The sequence below is a fragment of the Gouania willdenowi genome, chromosome 5 (genome assembly GCF_900634775.1).
Source record: "Gouania willdenowi chromosome 5, fGouWil2.1, whole genome shotgun sequence".
Classification (NCBI taxonomy): Eukaryota; Metazoa; Chordata; class Actinopteri; order Blenniiformes; family Gobiesocidae; genus Gouania; species Gouania willdenowi.
The window spans coordinates 36,069,117-36,090,363 of record NC_041048.1 but is presented as its reverse complement, the minus strand read 5'-3'; positions in this window follow the sequence as shown (position 1 = coordinate 36,090,363).

The window sequence follows — 21,247 nt, the reverse complement described above, 5'->3', positions numbered from 1 at the left end:
ATGGTTTTGTTGTACTTGTTTCTTTTTACTACGAACAACACAAAGATGTGTATTACACCTATTCTTGATGTTTATAAAGCTGTTCTTGGAGCTCACTGGAGCTGCCACACCCAGACGTTTGCTGCACAGTTAACGTACAAGATGTGACGGAGATCACTCTGCACAACACGAGTGAGTAGGAGAGAGAGTAGAGTTACTGTGGAAGGAGTCTAGAAGGACAATGACGTGATTTACAGAAGGAAAATGTGCAAGTTTCTGAGATCATTATAATGGCAGCAACCATGTCTCCAGAACGACCAGGTGTTGTTTTACTCTCGGCTGCTCTTTAAGGACTTTTAAACAAAGTTACTCCACAAAACCTCTAGTTTTAAACAGTATGGTATAGCTTGGAATTTAAATTCCCTACAGGTACCCTTTAAGTTATGCTTACAGGTACAATATCTAAGACAGATTTAGTCTTACTGCTGCAGAGAGTTGTAACAAATGGACTTCTGCAACGACTAAACCAAGAAGAGGTTTTAAAGGCCACTCTAAAGCCTCCATCATCTTTTGTTCCTTATTCACGGGAGAGTTTTGGCTTTTAGAATCTGACTTTTGGCAGGGTGCCTCAGTGGGAGCTCACATACAGAAAGAGGAGATGGCTCTCTAAATCAATCACTCCATCGTTCTCTTTTCTCTCTTAACACTTCCCAGCTTTAAGCATCCGAGGCTGATGAATAATGGAGTGAACCGTGACCTTTGCAGTGTGTGTTCAGGCCTGGCCCTGCTATCCATCTGATCCCATGATCACTTTTGATCTAACCACACTGCGACAATGAGACACCTGCAGAAGTGAAAAGGCTTTGATAGACAATCTTTTAATGTCATTTTCTAGCGACTGATTCTTACAAAGACAAATTTATGGGATTTCAACAGGAGAGGCTCAACATTCCAGAGAGCTTTTAGCTAGACAACAATGAACCATTGCACAGTAATATAGTCGAGCAATTGTTTAGCTTTTTTAGTACTAAAGCAGGGATGTGAAACTCATTTTAGTTCAGGGGCCAAATATGGACTGGTTTGATCTCAAGTCGGCCACAGATTTTAGGTGGGGAAAAAAGAGCAATTTTAACCTCATTTTGCCCGAGTTTTCAATATCTTGAATTCAGAACTTCTTGATTTTGTAACCAAATTTTTGTGGAATTTTGTTATTTCTATAATTTTAAATTAAAAATGATTTCCCTGACCCCCTACCCCAGCCAACCACCCATCCCACCCTACCTCCGTGCCATGTCTTGTGTTCGTTGACTGTTTTTGCTTAAGTACATGTTGCCAAGGTGTTTTTTTTCCTAGTTTAACACTGTCTTCTCCAATAGGGAATTCAGTTTCAAACTTGCCTTTCCCCCCATCACCTCTCCTGATGTTTTAGTCCCACCTTCCGTCTAAATATGTATGTGCCGCAAATGGCACCCTGGTGTGTTGATGTGTGTCTTTCACTTCAACTACTGAGTTAAATTCCTGGTACTGTTTTTAAACTGTAGCTGGAAAATAAAATCCTTTCTGATTCTGATTCTAGTGATATAAGCATTAGAAAACTGCGAGCCCCTAAAAATGTTGTGCATTTGAGATATATACAACAACTGAATTATTTGGTCATTTACACAATAATTAATGTTTTCTACTGTCTCCTGTGGGCCAAATTGGATACTCGAAAGTGCCAGATTTGGTCTCTGGGCCTCCCTTGAGTTTCACACAAGTATACTAGAGGCTCATATTTTCCATTTAAAAAATTCCCAAATTCCATTTTAGTACCAATTTCGCACTCGGCTTACTTTTTTCTTTTTGGTTTCTGTTTTATCATCTCTCCTTAATTAGAGGTCCATATTGGCTTTTAAATGTCACGAAATGTTGCCAAACATGCTTAATGCATTTAATTCAGTAAACTATTGTTATTAGTTACATATTTTCTGCTGTCTTTGGGTCAAATGCATGCAATGAAATCACACATGATTTTGTGCAAGTTTTAACGTCCGTCCGTTTGCTATACATTAGACTGGGTTTAATTAGATGTGATATTGCTCCTAAATTTGTCAGTGAGTGTTTAGTCCATGTCATACAGCTATTTCCATTTCGGGAGGAGAACTCTGTCATATTGCATCATATTATGTCATATTTTGTGCAAAACATGACATTTCTGTCTGCGCGTAAATGCGTGATATTGTTCCATACACGCATGGGACGGTATATGCCATGACATTTCCACTTCCGCTTGATTTTATTGAAGAACTAGTAGAAATTAATAGAAAAAACTAATATAAAATATACTAATATAATAATATTAATATTGCCAATTCCGTTTCAGGAATTGAATCCTGTTTTTTCAGTCTATTTTCCACGATCACAGAAAGTTGGAGCCCTTACTATGTAGCTGTGAAAGGTGTCAGCCTTACACTGTCCAAGTTAGGGATTCCATTTTGCATCGAAAAACACCCTTGGTTTAAAGCACCGTCTTTTTCCTCTGTCTACGTTTTCTCTACCTTTGACTTGTAAAGATCTCAGAGGAAAGACTTCAATAACACATAAACACACACAAACACACACACACACACTTCAGGGGCCGAGAAAGGTGAAGAGAAAAGTGCAAGACAAAAGGGGACCGAGCAAAAGTAAAAGGAAGAGGGCACACCTGTCTTATCTATGGCAAATGGTGAGATGATGTCCTGATTAAAGTGTGTCGTGGAGTCTGAACAGCATTGATCACACAATACACTTCTCACCTCAGCCACAGACTCCTGAGACGTGGTAGATATTAAAAAGTCATGGGTAGATGGGCCTTTCACTTGTACCACAGCCATAGGAAGCTAAAGTGTAAGTGAGAGACGGAGAGTGGAGGGCGGGACGGATGGAGAGGTGGAATTGAAGTGTTCTGCCAAGCCAACCATGATGTACGGTCAGGAGGGTGGAGGCAGAAGTGCAAAGAGGAGGTAAGGTTAGCAAAGCAACACGTCGTTCTATTAAAGGGACTCACTTTTTAACATCACATGTACAGGAAAAATAATCAAATCATTGTCTTAATATCTGAGTGACACCACTATAGGCTCGGCTAATTCAAACAATCCATGTCAATTACAGTATGTTGGGTTTTTCAAGGAATTGTAAACCATAATGTGTCCTCCCTCACACTGTGTACATGTCTACTTAATAGAATGTACAGTAGACACAGAGGCTGTGTTTAAAATCTTATACTAACGTACTACTCATACTAAGTCTGATGTCAAAATGAGTATGTACTGCGTTCACATTAGATAGTATGGACAGATAGAGTACGTGAGAAATATCCAGATATATAATAAAGTGGGCCATTTTTGAAGTATGCACAGTGGGCACACTAGTCATACTCAACCATCCCATGATGCATTGCGAGTGTAATGTAAAATCGTCCTGGAAACGGAAGCCTGGAAACATCCCCTTTTCAAAACAAAAGCATCTCTTCTTTAACCTGGCAAGAGCCAGATTGATGTGTAGCCCCTCCCTCTAACTGGAGTTCTCCACATCGATCTGGGTTTGTTTCTGGTGAATCCTTTCGGAACCAGGGAGGAACATGTACAGAATGCTTGAAGCTGATTGGGCGAAGCACCTGTCCACCATGATTTGTTTTAGCCAATCCCACGGTAACAAATGATGCCGCAGAGACGCTGCTACAACAACAATTTACCGTACTTACTGTCCAAAAATGAACAAAGCGCCTCTCGCTGTTGCTCTTTCAAAAAGGAAATGCTGGATTCTTCTAAAACTGAGTTTATAGCAGCTTCCACACGTTCATCCTCCTGCGTTGACATCTTTCTATTTTGATTTGGAGCTATGCTAATAGCGATGGCCCAGCTAGTTCCTCTCACTGCTACTGCGCATGCGCCAGTTTTGCTTCCGCGCTTCTGCCTTCGTCACACCTGGATATCCCACCATAAACCACAACACTGCCTCATGATTGGTTCAAACCGTTGCAGGCAAAGTTATCGCTTCTTGTCTCCTATTATTTTTTTAACTTTTTTGTAAATAGGGCTCTTGTTTTGAAGTTAACCAGAAGTTTTGTCAGTAGAACAATGGCGGGCCTCCAAAAATCCTCTGAAATGTCGGAACTAAATGTGTATATGCAAGTTTTATGGATCAATGAGCACATGTTGACATTCTGTTTGGTCACTTTGTCGCTTAAAATGCTTTCAGAACTTTCAAAGGCGGCGAATCAATGGAGATACTTAGCCTCAGTGTGCTTTGGGTTTTTGTTGTAGGTTTGAAATGCTTCTTGGGAAACTTGGAAGTATACTTCAGTGGGAACGGTCAAAAATAAGCAAAAGAAAAGAAAGGAAAACCGAAATAAAGCATTCATTCATTCATTCAAAATCAACAGAAGCAAATCAAAACCGAAATGAAAAACAGCAGCTCACGATTATATACAGCACTAACCTGTGGGCCACTTAATAACATGAAATACATCTTTTAAAACACACACACACACACACAAGTGGTGTATTCATATTTTTTTTAGAATAATCTGAGTTACATTCAGCAAATACTGTCAAATGAACACAACTGGTTGTAAACACAACTGCGTAAATAAAGTGAATACAAATGCAAGGTTAACAGTGATAATCCAAATAGAGAGAACAGTGCAGACCATAACTTGCACCTGTAATAAAAACCACAAGTCTTTATGGCAGCAGCAACTGTAATTAATGATGCTTGCTTAATTCCCATCATCTGGACCCAGGTTCAACCCCACAGTTTGGAAACATCTGGGTCCTGCAGGGTGTGTTTGTTGCTATGTTTCTTGCATTTTGTACGATACGTTTGGTTTAAGTCATGTGACCTGCTACCTTTATTCATCATGGGCTAAGAATTTAAAGAAGATGAATAGACATTACGTTGTACAGGATTAACCTTTCAGTCCTTCACATCTCTACATTGTTCCTATACTTTTTTTGTGCACTGAGTTAAAAATCTAAAGATACAATTTGTATTCCATTGAGGGCTGATAAATCCATCAAAATCAATAAACTGATGCATGAATGATGGCACTCATGGCACGGTCTGTGTAATCAATGAGCTCCAGTTTATGTAATGGGATGACAAAAGGTAAAAAGTAAATAATAATAAGTAAAAAATATTCTATTTTATCAAGCATGAATAAAATAAGAGTAATCATCATTAAGTTCAGACGTTTTTATCTTTTTAAGTGACTTTTTATTGTTGAATTTGAACCATTCATGTAGATATCTTACTCCTGCATCCTTAAGTGTAACCTTCCCCGAGATTTGATTAAATCCTAGTAAATCTATGGAAAACATTAAACATGAGTTTGATGGGAGAACTGCTTTCACTGCAGTTTTGTAACCAGTCCAATAAAGACTGACAGCCCAGTGACTGATTGCATCCTGTCCACAGAGTGAGCTTAATGTGAGCAAAGATAGGCACTACATGATCCCAGCAAAACCTGCACAGAAACAAGCAGCTACAGCAGAATAGTAATATAGTCAAACATGTTTACATGTGCGTCATTCCAACTGTTTGAGAAAATTTCCACCGACCAAAATCTGCGTATAGTAATTCCATCAAGTTCATTGTATCTTCTTTTTGAATAATATGTTATGTATGTGGTAAGTTTTCATTTATTCAGACAACTTTTAACAGGAAATGTACTTTGATCTACTGACATGTTATGAATGTCACTGCCAGTGTTCGCCAGAGGCGTCTGCTGATCACGTTGATGTCAGGATATCAGTACATTTCCTAAAAAAAAGTGGTCTGACTAAATGAAACATTAACATATTGACCAAAAATCTGCATTATGATTAACTGAGAAAATGTATTCCTGCAATAACAACAAGTTAGTATTGTATAAAATGCACTGGTCATGATAACAGATATAAAAGCTAATCCATTATTTAAATAAAGTCAAGAGAAAAACTTGATGTTGTCAAACCTGAAACTTTGAGAAATAGACAGTGGCACTTTATCCAGAGTATAAAATATTAACTTTTCCAGTTAAGATCTACAGATTTAATGAAAATGTGGAAATTATAGAAGACTTAAAATACACTTATCATACTTACTGTTACAGGCCTGGAGCTTAATGGCCAATCAACACATCTACACTTGAAGTGATGCTTTATGATAAGTCAGTAGTATTAAAAATCTAATCTGGTCTCATTGACTCTGTGTGTGCGTGTGAGAGAGAGAAAGACGACATATGCATGTGATTGAGCAGGACCTTTCACAGCAGATGTTAATGAATGATATTAAAACCCGGCCCTACACATGACGTATACTATGCTCGCGTCCCATTTCTCACGAGCCATAGATTTGTTTTGTCTGTTTCTCAGCTCATTCATAATCTCATATCTGTCATTGGGGGGGGAGGATGAGGGAGGTGGGCTGTAGGGGTAGTGGCAAGAGGGGAGTCCCTTTATTAATGTTTAACCTTTTAAAAATGGATTTTCAAATGTGAAGAGATTGGGGGCAGGGCCGAGGTGATTCCTGTCAAATGACTAGAAAGGTGCAGAAGGTTTAGCCTGAACTGACGAACCCATCTTATTCAGCACAGCAGGAGTAGAACACACAGCGTTTTGCCTTTTATCCTCCATCAGATAACAACTGCTTCCTGTTGTCTATTATCAGAACCCGACAATAGCTAGAAGTGTGTGTGGCATAGCAGTGTGGCTACTCCATGTGTACAGTACACACACAAAGTACTGAGTAATACACATTTTTTTTCTTCATTTTTTGACTCTGTGAAACCAGCCAATTAAACAGAAACATTTCAACACAACAAGTTTGCTGTTTGGAGGTCAATAGAAAATCCTTAAATCTTCCGTCATCACGGAAAATACGTACTATAATTCACGTTCTGAAAAGGAAAAAGCCATCTGAAACATTTATTGCTTCTTATCTCTATTTATTTAAAATCACCCGGTTGCTAGTCGCAACATTGGACGAGTGATCATGTTATCCTGTGACTGCAAATGAATCCAGAGCTTCATTTAAAGTGTGTTTTTAATGTGTAGCGATGAACATTTAGATTATTAGTTGTTATCCTGTGTGTTCCTCTCTCTTTCTTCCGTCTTCTTCTGAGAAAATCCTACTTCCCATAATCCCAAAATACCAGATTTCAGCGAGCCTCTAAAATTAAACATTTTGAAAATCCACAACAAACCAACCATATGTGCTACAGATTTGTAACTTTCACCAAAATATATCCACAATATTGATTAAAACTATGGTACACTTAAACCTACTGCAAGTTACGAAGTCCATCATTAAATTGATCAATAGGCATTTTCCCCCTGGGATCATTAACAAAACCAGAAGTTTATTCTGGTTTCGTTTTTCCCCATATAACGGTTGGCAGAGGGTCGAAAGTGTAGCCAACGCAACGTAATCACACGTGATTTCAGCGTAACCCTGCTGTTTTATTAAGTTGTCTAAAGCAAATAAATATTAAATCCATAACAGAAGTTGACTGTATTAACAATATTGAGCATGTTTGGTACGAATTTGGGAATTTTAATAGCAGTCAAGTCTAATGGTACGTTCACACCAAACGCTTTTTGGTTGTCAAAATCCACACCTCACGCACGTAGTTGGACGCTTGTGCTCATTGACGACAGACGCTTGTCACCAGCGTCGAAGATGCTCGGCTTCTCTGTTGCCGGTGGTATTTATACAATGGATGATATTGTGGCGATCAGTTACGTTCATATTTCACCCAATGACTGTGACATGGTGAGGAACATTGTGTTGAGAATGTATTGTGGTGTGACTCAGTGTGTGCTCTGTGATGTTAGAGGGCTACAGAGAAGTGTGGTGAATGGAGAATAAAGTTTGGAGATTCTTGCTGAACATGCCACCTCCGACTCCCATTCATCTGCTTTATTTGCGCCTCAGCACAGTTTCTGGATTCACCAGAGCTGCACTCAGATAACAGTCACTTTCAGCGCTACTTCTGTCTCTCCTGGGCGTTGTTTGACGACCTGTGCTGACCCGCATCGGTGCTCACACCAACTACAGGCGCTCTATTCCAGCAGAAGAGCGTCTCTCCATCTGTCTCCGGTTAGTGTTTTTTTTTTCTTCTCATTATTCTGAATATGTCACGGATGGGGAACGATCCTGATTGGTCGATGCTCCACGATATGCCCCAAAAGTTCAACAATCTCAACTCCGGCGTCGGCCGCGTTGGAGGCGCCGGATGCATGTCAAAAGCATCTGCCACGCGAAAACCTTCAAAACGCGCTGTACAGGAGGCGCGGGAAGCACAGCGGGACCTCCGACGCTCCCTCGAAGCACGTCCACCATATATTGTGAATGTACATCTGCCGCTTTTGACACTTTTGACGCATTTGGTGTGAACACGCCATAAACGGGATGGCGCGTTAAACAATGATGAAACGGAAAAGTGTAAAGTAACGCTGAAATGGGTAAACCCTCAAACAGAATTTTGGGAAATTTTAAAACTCTTGCCATCATCCAGTCATTATAACTAAACAAAGGTTTATCCAGTTCTCTTTTCAGCTTCATTCCACTAATATAACCTGCAGTTGTAAAGAATTACAGATTGGCTTTATATACATTTTTGCCTATAATGGTTTACAATACCAAAAATGCAGATATCTAATTCAGAAATGCCAACTCTAGAGCCAGATGATTTTAATGCTATTTGGGCAGCCAATTATTGTCCATACCAAAGCCTATATAACACATTAATAATCTAAGGCACGTTTACATTAAGATTCAACACCTTTAGCTCAAAGACAGCTGTCTGACACGCGAGCCAACACATTATTAAAGGGATATACCGGGAAAAAAAAAAGTTAGAATATTATTTTTCTATGTTAAAAGGGATTTTGGCCTGTATGTCAAACTTCTGGAACGAGCATTTTCTCCTCATTCTAACATGAATGCACAGGTTTAGTGGGTGAGAAACGCCCTGCTTCACATGTGCCGATACACATCACACACATCTATAGAAAACATCAACTTATTTGCACTAATCACACCATTTCAAGTAGAACAAGTAATAACTTCACACTCTACGCTCTCTTTAGCAGTCTATATCTATAATCTTGCTCTATAATCTTTACAAGTAGAACACGAGAACCCCATAATCCCCTTTTTGCTCATGAACAGGAATACAACACCGTTTTCTTATCACTATCCTACATGTCTGACACCCACATACAAGCATCTGAGCATGGGCAGGTTTGGTCAGGGACTTATGAGATCTATACTTATGACTTATTACTTTCCAATTCACCTCAGGATGAGATACTGACTTCACAAGAGCCAGTAAGACTTATAGTCACCTGCAAATATCACCACTAATGCTAACATTAGCACAGCACGCCATTGGTCAGAGAGCAGGGAGAGGTGTGGACTTATCACTGCTGGTGTTAGATCATATCTGCTGGATTCAACGGAGAAGCTTTTATCAGCTTCAGCTCTAGATAGTCTCTTCTTCTTATTGATTCAAAGCGTGGACACTTTTTGATGAAAGCAAGGGGAAAAAAAAACTGTTAAATTGTTTATTCCTAAATCATGTGCAATATGCTTTGAATATTTATTAATTAAGAACCATATTAAAGCTTCACCAAATATCTAATGCTCAAGGTGCAGGCCAATAGTTTTTTAGTTGTATGTGAAATCTAGGGCCTCTGATTTTTCATGATCATTGAAAACGTATAGAAAATACGGAATTTACAAACTGAAAAGAAAATGTCCGTATTGTTATTATTATTGTTATCATTTTAAATGTATTAACATATTAGTTGTTGCGACAGTGAGAAGAAATCTCAAAAAGAAAAAACAGAAAATGTTGGTAGGATTCTGACACTAATCAACTCCAGAACATTGTGAAATTGAACAGTCTTTAAGTCATTATCGCTAATCTCAAAAACAAGAGAATTGACTGATTTTCACAGTCCCACACCCCTTCAGACATGTAACCTGTACTCATGTACCCCCTACTCCTGGATACTTAAAAACATAATAATGTAATGTCATAAACAGTGTAGCCCTAAAGGGAAATTTGTCTGAATTTCACCAATCCTGTTGATGAAGAATATATAATTAAAAAAAGAATAATAATCTGTAAGCACACAAGAAAACATCTTATTCAGAATGATCATTTATTTAAATAAATAGCTTATTGGCATTTTCAGTGAGAAAATCTTTTTTTTAAAAAAAACTAATCTACCAAACAATTGTTGATTGAATAGATAGCAGTAATACAACTCATTTATCACCCTGAATCTGTGAAATGCAACTTGCTACAACTTTAATGAGACGGGTGAGGTTGAGGGAATGCACAGAACTCTGCAATGATGAATTTGAGAAAGTCTGAGTCTAATCGTTCTCCACAGAAAGTCTTGTTCTGTTTTTTTCATGTTTGTCGAAGCTGAAAATCCACTTTCACGCAAGTATGTGGTGGCAAAGGGCGTCAAGGACGTTTGGCTAGCGCTAAGCAAAGTAGCTCTCGTCAGATTTGCGCTTTTTTGATGAGGTTGTTTCTCCGTCACTAATCGAGGGTAGACTTACACAGGCCAATGTGTAATATGTGGCAATGCATGGAGGCTCCATGCATTTATTTATTTATTTATTTTTGAACATGTAAAAACAAAAACATTACATATAATATAAAAGGAATGTCACAAAACAAATTAATTTCCAAAACCAGTCAAAACACAAAGTCAACATTTACATGATCAAAAAAAGAGTAGGAAGAAGTCTAACTACCCATATACACGTTATATTTATAATATAAGCTATCTCTATACATATGTACACTAATTATTAGATTAATAAAGGTGGAGACTTCCCCTATGTTGTACATAGAACCAAATTTTTAAACATTGCTATACACTACCCATACCAAAGAAACCATGTCTTTTAAATTATATTACTACATATTATTCACTGCGTTTTACAATTCTTACTATGTTTTCAGTTGCAACCTCATTTTATTTATTTATATATATATATATATACACACACACACACACACACACACACAAAGCTCAGTGCAAAAACAGGGAAAGTTTCCAATGTAGTCAATGTTTTTTTTTTTTTTTCTTCACGTAATCCCTATGACAATTTGCGTACCACACTTTTGGAACCTAGGGGCGAATCCATTCATCAATTTTTGTATTTTTTTGAATTATTTTCTGATATAATGATAATCTAATAATAATAATCATGTTATTATTAATATTCTAAAAACACATCAACCAGAAAAAACATTTACCAGTAAATGTAACATGATGAAGCAGAGAAGATGAACGCGTTGACGACCTTCTCCAACAGACTGGAGTCACTTTAGAATGACGCTCTGGGTCGTAGTTTAGTCATGGTGATCAGGCTCATTATAAAACAGCAACGTGCAACAAAAGCCCCCAGTTACAACGATCATGTGAGGGATTTGTTGCATGAACACCCGCTGAACGAGCAGATTGTGTCCTGAACATTTCACTGTAATTGTGTGAGACAGGCAGGCGGAGTGACCGGCCCCTCTGGACTCAGTGGATCTGCTGCACACTGTGTCTCTTCACATTAGCAGCACAGGGAGGGCCACAGAGCACATCACATACGACGCAACAGCTTTATGTTTTCACTCAGGCTTTAGTCGTCCATAAAGTTTATTTTAATAGCTGCAAGTCAAATATAAAATATATTATTTACTCTGTCTTCTAGAAAAGTTAAGAAAGTCTATTCTAAATTAATCATTTCTATTCCACACAATGTTACAAAACCCCTTTTTTATGCCAGTCAGGGTTGGTGTCATTTATAATTGTGTCATTGATACTTAATTACAATTATGATGTAATTATAATTTTAATTGACATGGGAATTGTATAAAAACTGTTATTTACAATTTAAACACAAACCTGGGGAACCATATTACAGTTCAATGGCTTACACTATACCAGATCATACAGAATACCGGAATATATTTTTGTAATGATATTAATTATTAATATACCGCTGTACCGGTGAATTTGATTACACAACTTTCGGAACGCTACGCTGCGCCGCGTTTCAGACTGGACCCTTTTCAACGTTGCACTTCTAAATAGACAGGTAAACAGTAGCGCTCTGGTGTTCGTTGCTGTGTAAATCATGTGTGTAAAAAGACAAGAAAGATACAATGTGCCTGCGTGCGCATGCCTCTGCTACATGACAACAACACTCATGGACACGGAAGCACGGTTAGCTTAGCATGTCTGCAGTTCAGCAGTAATACACAAAAAAGAGAGCAAAGGATTCGCAATTTGTAATTCCTATAACGCATAAATAAGTCCTGGTGGAGCTGCAAACAAAACACTACTTTATTCACCAAAAGAAACCACCACACCACTGAGTATGCAGCATTAAAAGCTAGAAATCACGCTTATGCTAAAGCTAAGCTAGCCATTGGGCTGCTGTTACAAACTTGCATTACTACTAATATGGAATTATTCTACAATATTCACTCATCATGACAGTAAAATAGACCATTCTAAGTTAATCTACTGCAGTAATTCATCTGTCTATACTGTCATATACCGTGAGACCGTTGAAAAATACTGCGATATACATTTTTACCGCCCAGCCCTAGCTTACACATACGTAGTTAACAGTTAATAAAATATGTTTCTTGTAAACTTTCCCACGACGTGTCAGTTCTCTTGAGCAGTGGTTCTCAAACTATTTTTGGCTCAATTACCCAATTTCTCTTATTTCTGAATCTAAGTACCCCCTTTGTCCAACTAAATCATTTTGCTTAGATAACTTTAAGGTCATAATGACGAGTGATAACACACATTTTAAAAAATCTAATTTTGTAAATAAACAGCTGTTTGCAACCTTTTTTGAATAATGACCCCATTTGGATATCAAGAATTTTTAGGGGGGGTTTTTGACATTTTTTTCTAGAATTAGTTTTTGATCATGTTTGAGCTCAAATATTTTTTTTTTTTTACTGCATTGTAGTTGAACTAGATTCACAAAGTGAAATTATAGGAATACTGTTATTTAAAATCATGCATTTTAATTTTTAAAAAAAAGAATAATTTAAAAATTTAAAAAAAACCTATTTAAATTTTTCAGAAATTTCAGGCGACCCCACCCGGGGTCCCGACACCAAAGTTGAAAAACCCTGATTTAGTGGCTCCTGAATTTATTTTTATAGTTTTTTTTATCATTTTTGGTCATCTCACGCCTGTGGTGAGACCTAAACTGACACTTCATTTGTTAATTTTCCACTCTATCTCAAGTGCCCCTAGGGGCACTTGAGATACCCCTATGGGGTACGTGTACCCCTAGGGGTACACGTACCCCCATTTGAGAAACAATGCTGTTGAGGATCATTTTGCCATTTAAAAAAAAAAAATTGAAATGAAGGGGTATACTGCCAGAAACAAGACTCATACGCCCACACCGAAAATATGAATACCAATATTTTACTGGAAAAGGAAGCATAACAAGGTAATCAAGAGATTAAAAACAAATTAGTTGATAGATCATTGTTTTAGTGTATTTTACTGCTGATTTAGGACATAGGTGAAAACCGACCTGTTATCATAAGAAAGCTAACACAAGGGGAAGGTTAAGTCAATTATTAGGTTATTTATTAAAGGCTCAGTAATTGGGATTTATTGAAATTTTACTTTAGTAATTGAGAACGTAAATTGCAATAATAATAATCGTAATTTTAACTGTAATTGGAAATAAATGCCAGTCACCGTAATCATAGTTGAGTCGTAATCGAACATGGATAATTGAAAAAGTAATTGGAATTTCAAAAGTAATTGACCCCAACCCTAATGCCAGTATGTTGTTCCACTTGAAATATTTTTTTCCACATTTTTTAAAAAACTTTTCTCTCAACTTTCTCTCAAAACCTGTGATGAACTTTCTCCCCTCATCCTTTCTGTCTTCATATGAAATGTCCATGAAAGTCGAAGTCGCAGTTAGCTTCAAGATTGATTTGACATTGTAAAATGGTCCCTATAAAGCACCACTGAGACAAGTGAGTGAAAGTAATGACACAGCAATAGATAAGAGCCTGTCACGCACAATTAAATGACAGGATAATATCAATCACACAAGGGTGACTGGTGCATTTGCATTATTTACCGCTGGAGGGAATCAACAAAAGTACATTTACAAGAATTCTGTGAATCCGTGTGCAGAAGAAAATCTCATCGTTAGGGTTTTTAGGCCGAGCCGGACTCAAAACGCCACTCACTTCTTGTTCTTGTTGTTGTGTACAATAGTTAAAATCGCTATTCCTCTGTTATTCATGAACGGATTAGGCTGAAATTTAGTAGGTATAATCTATGAATGTGTACGCATCAATGCTCCAAGCCCAATTTTTGATTTGGGGTCCAGGGAGGCCCCAAGGCTCCCCAAAAAAAAAAAGAATAAAAGCAAAAGTCGATTTCTCATTTATTTGCGAGTCAAATATTACGACGGTTGGTGGTACCCAATCATTGGCACATACCAATATATAAATGGGGCCCATTACTCCGTATGTGTCACGGGGGTGCCAGGGGGCCCCATTTTTCTAATGACTACTCCTTTAGTTCTCGTTAGATCGGAATGCAGTTTGCTCTGAACACTATGAATTAATATGATGAGACGCTCAGAGCCCTTTTTTTTTTTTTTTTTTTTTTTTTAAAATGGGGCCTCGCACAATTCGAGGGGCCCATCCCCCTTTTTTCGGCAATTTCCATTAAAGTAATTTTCTCATTTATTTGTGAGTCAAATAATACAACTGTTGGTGGTAAAGAACCATTGACACATACCAATATATGAATGGGGCCCATTACTCCGTATGTGCCATGTGGGAGCCGTTGAAACAGGCTGTAATTTGACATGGACATTCTATGAGCAGATGCTAAGATGTATTTTTACTCGGTGGAACCGAGTCATTTCGCTGAATTCTCGGGAACATGGTATGTGCTTTTCGTTCCGCGGGCCCGGCCGTGGTTCATCTCAACTTGTTTAATTACTGAGCACCTAAAAAGGTTTGAAAATTCCTGCTTTTTGTAATAGCTCTGAATTATAATAATTAACTAATTATTGTATATAAAAACAATTGATTGAATGCTCCTTTATACCTCTGGAAAAACAGAATTCACGTTCTGAAATGGAAAAAGCAATCCAACCAGCTTCTTTTTTTCTGTTTTTATTTAAAATTGAGTCCCAACATGAGACAGATATGCCTCACATGCATGTTTTGGGATAATAACTCTTTACACAAGTGGTACTCAAACGTTTTTGGCTCAAGTACCCCCTTACTCTTACTTTTGAATGCAAGTACCCCCTTATGTGTAACTACAACAGCTTGATCAGAATTCTCTGAATCAACTATAGAGCATAATGATGGAATGAAAACACACATTTTAAAGCATTTTATTTTGTAAATAAGTGAATGAAACAGTATCTAGTGCCTCGTGAATAGATTTATTTCTATAGTTTTTATCAATTCCATTCATCTTCATCCTGATGTGGGAACAAGACTGTCCCTAAAATGTGTTATTTATTCCCTCATTATGCTCTATATTTGTTGTTTTTTATAGTGTTCTAATAAAAATATTGTAGTCAGGCAAAAGGGGTACATAGATTCAGAAATAAGAAAAAGGGATACTTAAGCCAAAAAAGATTGAGAACCACTGAACTAAATTGTAGCAAATGAACGAATGCGTTAAATGTTGGTCACGATCTCTTTAAATCACATGGCTGTGCAGAATTGCATGCAAAATGACAGAAAGTTATATGACACAGACTATGCCATCAATGGCATGTTGTTGGACCATAACATGCATTTTTATGATATTGTTCCGGTACAACGGGTGTCTAGCAATGACCAATGGAGGGTTATTTCAGCTCCTGGCCTCCATAAATCATCTGAAGCATAAAAATAGGGCTGGGTGATATGGACCAAAATTCATACTTCAATATTTTTTCTCAAAATGACAATATACGATATAAATAATTCAAGTTTGACCAGAAATACAATTCTGGGTTAAATTTGCTCATAAAAAATGCCACACAGGCACACTGAGGAACAAACAGCTGCACAATATGTGACATATTTGGCTTTTGCTCCTCAAAGGGACAGCACGTGTGAGTGAGTTCTGTAGCAGGGCTCGACAATGCGACCAAAAATCAGTGCTTATAGTCTCTCTCTCTATTTATGTGCAGAGTATAAACACCAATGCGCTCCATTGGAGTGCGTGCGGTCCGTGAACGGAGCCAGGCATAACAAGCCCTTCACTGAGAGCGCGCTCACATTGAGGGCAGCAGTAAAAGGGAAGAACGTAGCGCAGTGGTAGAGCGTACACGCTCATCAGGATCAGCATGGAGGGGCCAAAACTGATGGACTATGATGCCAGGCCAGATATTCAGCTGTTGTTCTCCCAGGCCAGGGGTCTGCAACCTGCGGCTCGGGGGCCTAATGTGGCCCTTTGACTCTTTTGCAATGGCTGCCTATAGCTTAAAAAAAACTATTGAAATAAATAGTTATTTTTCTACAGAAGCTATTAATGATTAATGACAAATAAAATCAAGATATAACAATTTGTGAACCTAAAATAAACCATGTTAAGCAATGACTCAGCACCTTCCAACTTCACCTCCTGCAACATCTACAGACCATCAACTTTCCTGCACCTGTGGCTAACCTTAAGTTTTAAACCAATTGCAGAGCTACTGATGTGTGTGCGCATGTGCAGTGTTCAAACAAGAATGTGGAGAAAATGTAAGAAGCAATATGATTGGCTGACAGCAAACACACCTGATTGGCTGATTAATCTGTCAATCACTAATCAGCCAATGGTGACATTCGTTGACGTCAGGGCAGTCTCAAAATTCACCACACACATTTCTCTCACAAATGTGCAGATGTTTCACAGCACAGACGCAGTTTGTAAATGCACATTCAGCAATTTGCATTATCTGTGGATTTGTATTACAAGTGTGCCTCAAAATAATATTTGTGAAGTAGAGCGTGTGCATTTCAGAATTTATATTACAAGTTTGCATAAAATATATATTTGCGAAACAGATCGTGTGCATTTGTGAATCTGAAATCCAACTGCGAAACAAAGCATTTGTGAAAAACCCTGCAAGAGTTCATTCATTATGATTCTGTTCTGATTCCATACACACTCTCCCCACTCCTGCTCAAAAAAAGAAAAGAAAAAAGCATGTGACCAAATTCTGTGCTGGTGAAAAGTTAGTGTAGAGCCCTGTGTTAATTAATCACATTTTAATTGTGATTCTGATTTTGGCCTCCGCGATTTAATCAACCTGATTGGCTGCATTTTTTTACTTTTAAAATGCAGCCTCTGATGGATAAAAAATGAAATAAAACTGGAGTTTTGTGTCGACACGCCCCCATGAGTTGATTGACATCAGTACCTAATCAATTAGTATTAATCAATTAATCAAGCCAGAAAATGTTGACAGGTTGGTGTTTCTTGTCCAAAACATATAGGCTTAAGTCTAATGTTCTTAACTATTCTTTATACATTTTAATTGTTTTCAAGGAGTTGCACTCTGTAACTGTGTATTTATAGCCCATAGTAGATTTTGGCAAATTCTTGGGTAAATGTTAGTATTTATCAATATTCTTGTTTAAAGCTTTTCTTTTGCACTGTAAACTGTTCACTTATTCTTTAAAAAAAAAAAAAAAAAAAAAAAAGTAGTTAAATAAAAATACAGACGCTTTCCCTAAAATGATAAATAATTGGGATTGATAATTTTGATTAAAATATTAATCCAGCCCTACCTGGACGCACAGAAATCCATCTAACTGTGATTTTCATGCTGCAGCAAAAGTAGCGACTCCTACATTATGTATCTCTATACAAAATAAGCTATAATATATCAATATTGCAATTTTCTATATTGCCAAAATGCAAAACTCAATAAATCTTCAATCTTGACATATTGTCCAGCCCTACATATATCAATATAAAATTAATAACAGTAGTCGACTCTATTAACCCGAATAAGCATGTTTGGTACGATTTCAGGAACTTTAAAAGCCAGTAAAGTCATGTAAACAGAGGAAGACGACAGAAAAGTGAAATTAGTAAAGCAACATGGAAATGATTAAACTCGAAAACAGAAAATTTAGGGAAATTTGGAAACAGAAATCTGGATTCTCCACAATACATCAATCATAAACAAAACGGAGGCGAGTTTCCTTTTTGGAAAAGAGATGTCTTTAAACCAGTGACTGTTTTTAAACCTTCTGTTTACACATTTCATCCCAACGTTTGGTGCAGCTGCATTCGCACACAGTTGTTCAACATTGCCAATTATACACACACACACACACACACACACAACAATCGTGCTTGTCCTTCCCCTTTTTTTCTAACTGCCACAAACATTTATTCCTCTACCCTGTGGTCAATACTAACTAAATAGCCACAACAATAAATTTGCAGCACTTCTCACTTGCCCCAGCAGCAGCTGTGGGTGACATTTATAATTCACTAAAGAACCGAGTGTTTTGTAAAAGGAAAAAACGGTGCCTGTTCTCTTACATGAATCATCCCAAACTGTAAAACCATCACTTCCAGCAACATGCAGCTCTGACTGTGAACTGGCTCCCTTGACAGGACGCCACTCAACAACAAGACACAATCTGAAAGAATGCAACTCGTGCCGTGAAACATGTTAAAGGCATTTTCCGTCTGATCTATGAATACACACTGTCATGCTAACAGAGGGTGAGCACATGCAACATAAAAGCAGCCAGCAGATAAGTGAGACTTGAGGTAGTGAATGATTAATACAAGAAGTGTGACTAATATAGAGTACTGAAACGGTGCCAGCTTTATCCCTTTTCATTTGACAGACATTCTGTTTTTCAATCAATCCACACACAAGGGCTACTCAAGTCGATTTAGAGTATCACACAACATATTTATTGTAAAATCAACAACAGATGCTGTGATTGCACTAAAGAGGACGAAAAGGGGTTCTTTAGAGATGCAAGCAAATCTCAATGCAAGGCTTGTACTCGTCAGAAAACATGAAGAGGTGGAGTGCAACACTAAAATCTTCACGTACAGTGAGCGAGACGGAGGATTTTCGTCTCTGTGGCGAAATGCCACATGGTCACAGCACGTCTTTGGATCTGCTGAGAGGGTAACAGTAGCACTGAGTGGAGCAAAGCGCCGTGCCGCCACCCTTAGAAGACTTTTCATGCAGAGTCACACAGAAAGGCCTCAAAGAAACCTTTCCTGGAAGCGCAAAGCAATATATACAGGCCATTTACCCTGCATATGCAAAGCCTTTGCTACATAATTATGCCTTACTTAAATGGCCGGCAAGTGATCACTAACAAGAAACTCTCAATCGAACTGTTAAGGTAATCAGTTGATCACGATCATTTACGATGCAAAACAGATTTTCTACCTTAAGTTTCAGCCGATACCGATACTGTTTCAATATCAACGCAAATCATAAATACTTTAATTACTATTTTTGTGTGTGTTGAACAGTAAAAAAAAAAGGCTTCAAGATCAAGTGGCATTATGAGAAAAACTGACCCATTTACTACAAGTAGGACTGGTTCTGGAATGGACTGCTTCTATCTGAGTTTTTTGCTGATATCAGATTGGTTGATTGGCTTTAGGGTTGTTGGTCAGAAGCGGACACAGGGTTTATTTGGTCAAAAGGGTTTTGGGGAACTGACCTGTCTGGGACTTGGAGAAACTAGCCTTCAGCGCGTGTGCCTCAGTGCGTCTGCTGCTGTTCAGTGCTCTCAGGGTTTTGTATGTTGCTGATGTATCTGGCCTGCTTAGGGCACTCTGATCAGAACTGATCAGGAGACAGCTTGTAATTACACATCACAACTTTTTCACTTATGATGCAATACAGATATTTCCACCTTGAGTTTTGGCTGATACCGATATAAATCCAATAGCTACGATAATCATACATACTTTCATTACTTATTTTGTCGTGTGGAACAATTTTTTTTTAAAAAGGCTTTATCAAGTTACATTACTGAAACAGAGAAAAATATTTAGCATGAGTAGATATGACAAAAACTGACCAATATACTACAAGTAGAACTGAGTCTGGAATGAACAGCTTTGTATCAGAGTTTTTTGCTGATATCTGACATTAATATCAAATCAGGACGCCTCTAATTATGATGAACATCCCTGTTTCAAATAAAGATACTGTATGTCTCATCTATAACACGTTTTTGTCCAGGTTCCTTCTGCTGGAAAAACTTGGAAGCTCTCAACACTTAAACCTCTAAGATGTAAGATGAGAGAGAAGTGCTAAACACACAGAACAATTCAAGTTAATGACCATTGCTTTCTTTCTTGGCTACAAAGGTACCTGCTAGTGTTGTATAGTTTAGAGCATAGTTTAGGAGCTGCTTTTTTCCCCTCTCATTTCCTCCTGTTTTCCACTTTTCATCTAAACATGATGGCGCCACAGATGGCTGCCTCAGTGTGTTGGTGCGCATGTTCTTTGCACCAACTGCCAAGGTAAATTCCTTGTGCTGTTTTAAACTGTACTTGGCGAATAAAATCCTTTCTGATTCTTTCTTAAGACTCAGTGGCATAACATCATGATGATGGCCACATCCACTCGAGAGAACTGTTATTGTCACCATGTAGGCTACCATTACAGGTGAGTGACCACACCGACCAGGCAAAATCCAGCCAAGTCTGCTGACCTCTGAGGCTGCGGTGGCAAAGAAATCACCTTCTGGCCTCTTGGAGAAACAGAACGCAGCAGTAGCCTTGATGTCGTTTCATTTATGGAGTTAAATTTGATCATCCTGCTCTTTTCGCAAATCCAGACTGTTAAGGACACAGACAAGATCAAGTAAAAATGAGTCCAAAACAAGACCGGTCTCGAGTACTACAACACGAGTACCTGCTACATGTAAGGGAGTTAGTAAAAAATAAGAGTCGGTTTCTGAGATTTGTAATAGGCAAACAAGCTATTGTCAGCGTGACAAAGATGAACGACTTATGAAGAAGGAAGGTGTGTGGGACTTGACGCTCCTTCAGGTCATTAGGTGAGTGAAGGACCCATGTAGGAGCCACATCATCCTTCATTGTCGCACAGTCGCGGCCACAAGGCACCAAGTCATTGAGCCATGTTCCTCAATCCTGACGTTCTGGAGATGCTGTGGCAAATGAAGATGCAGTGCCTGCCCTGTGGACACTAATTGTCCTTCCACATCTTCAAC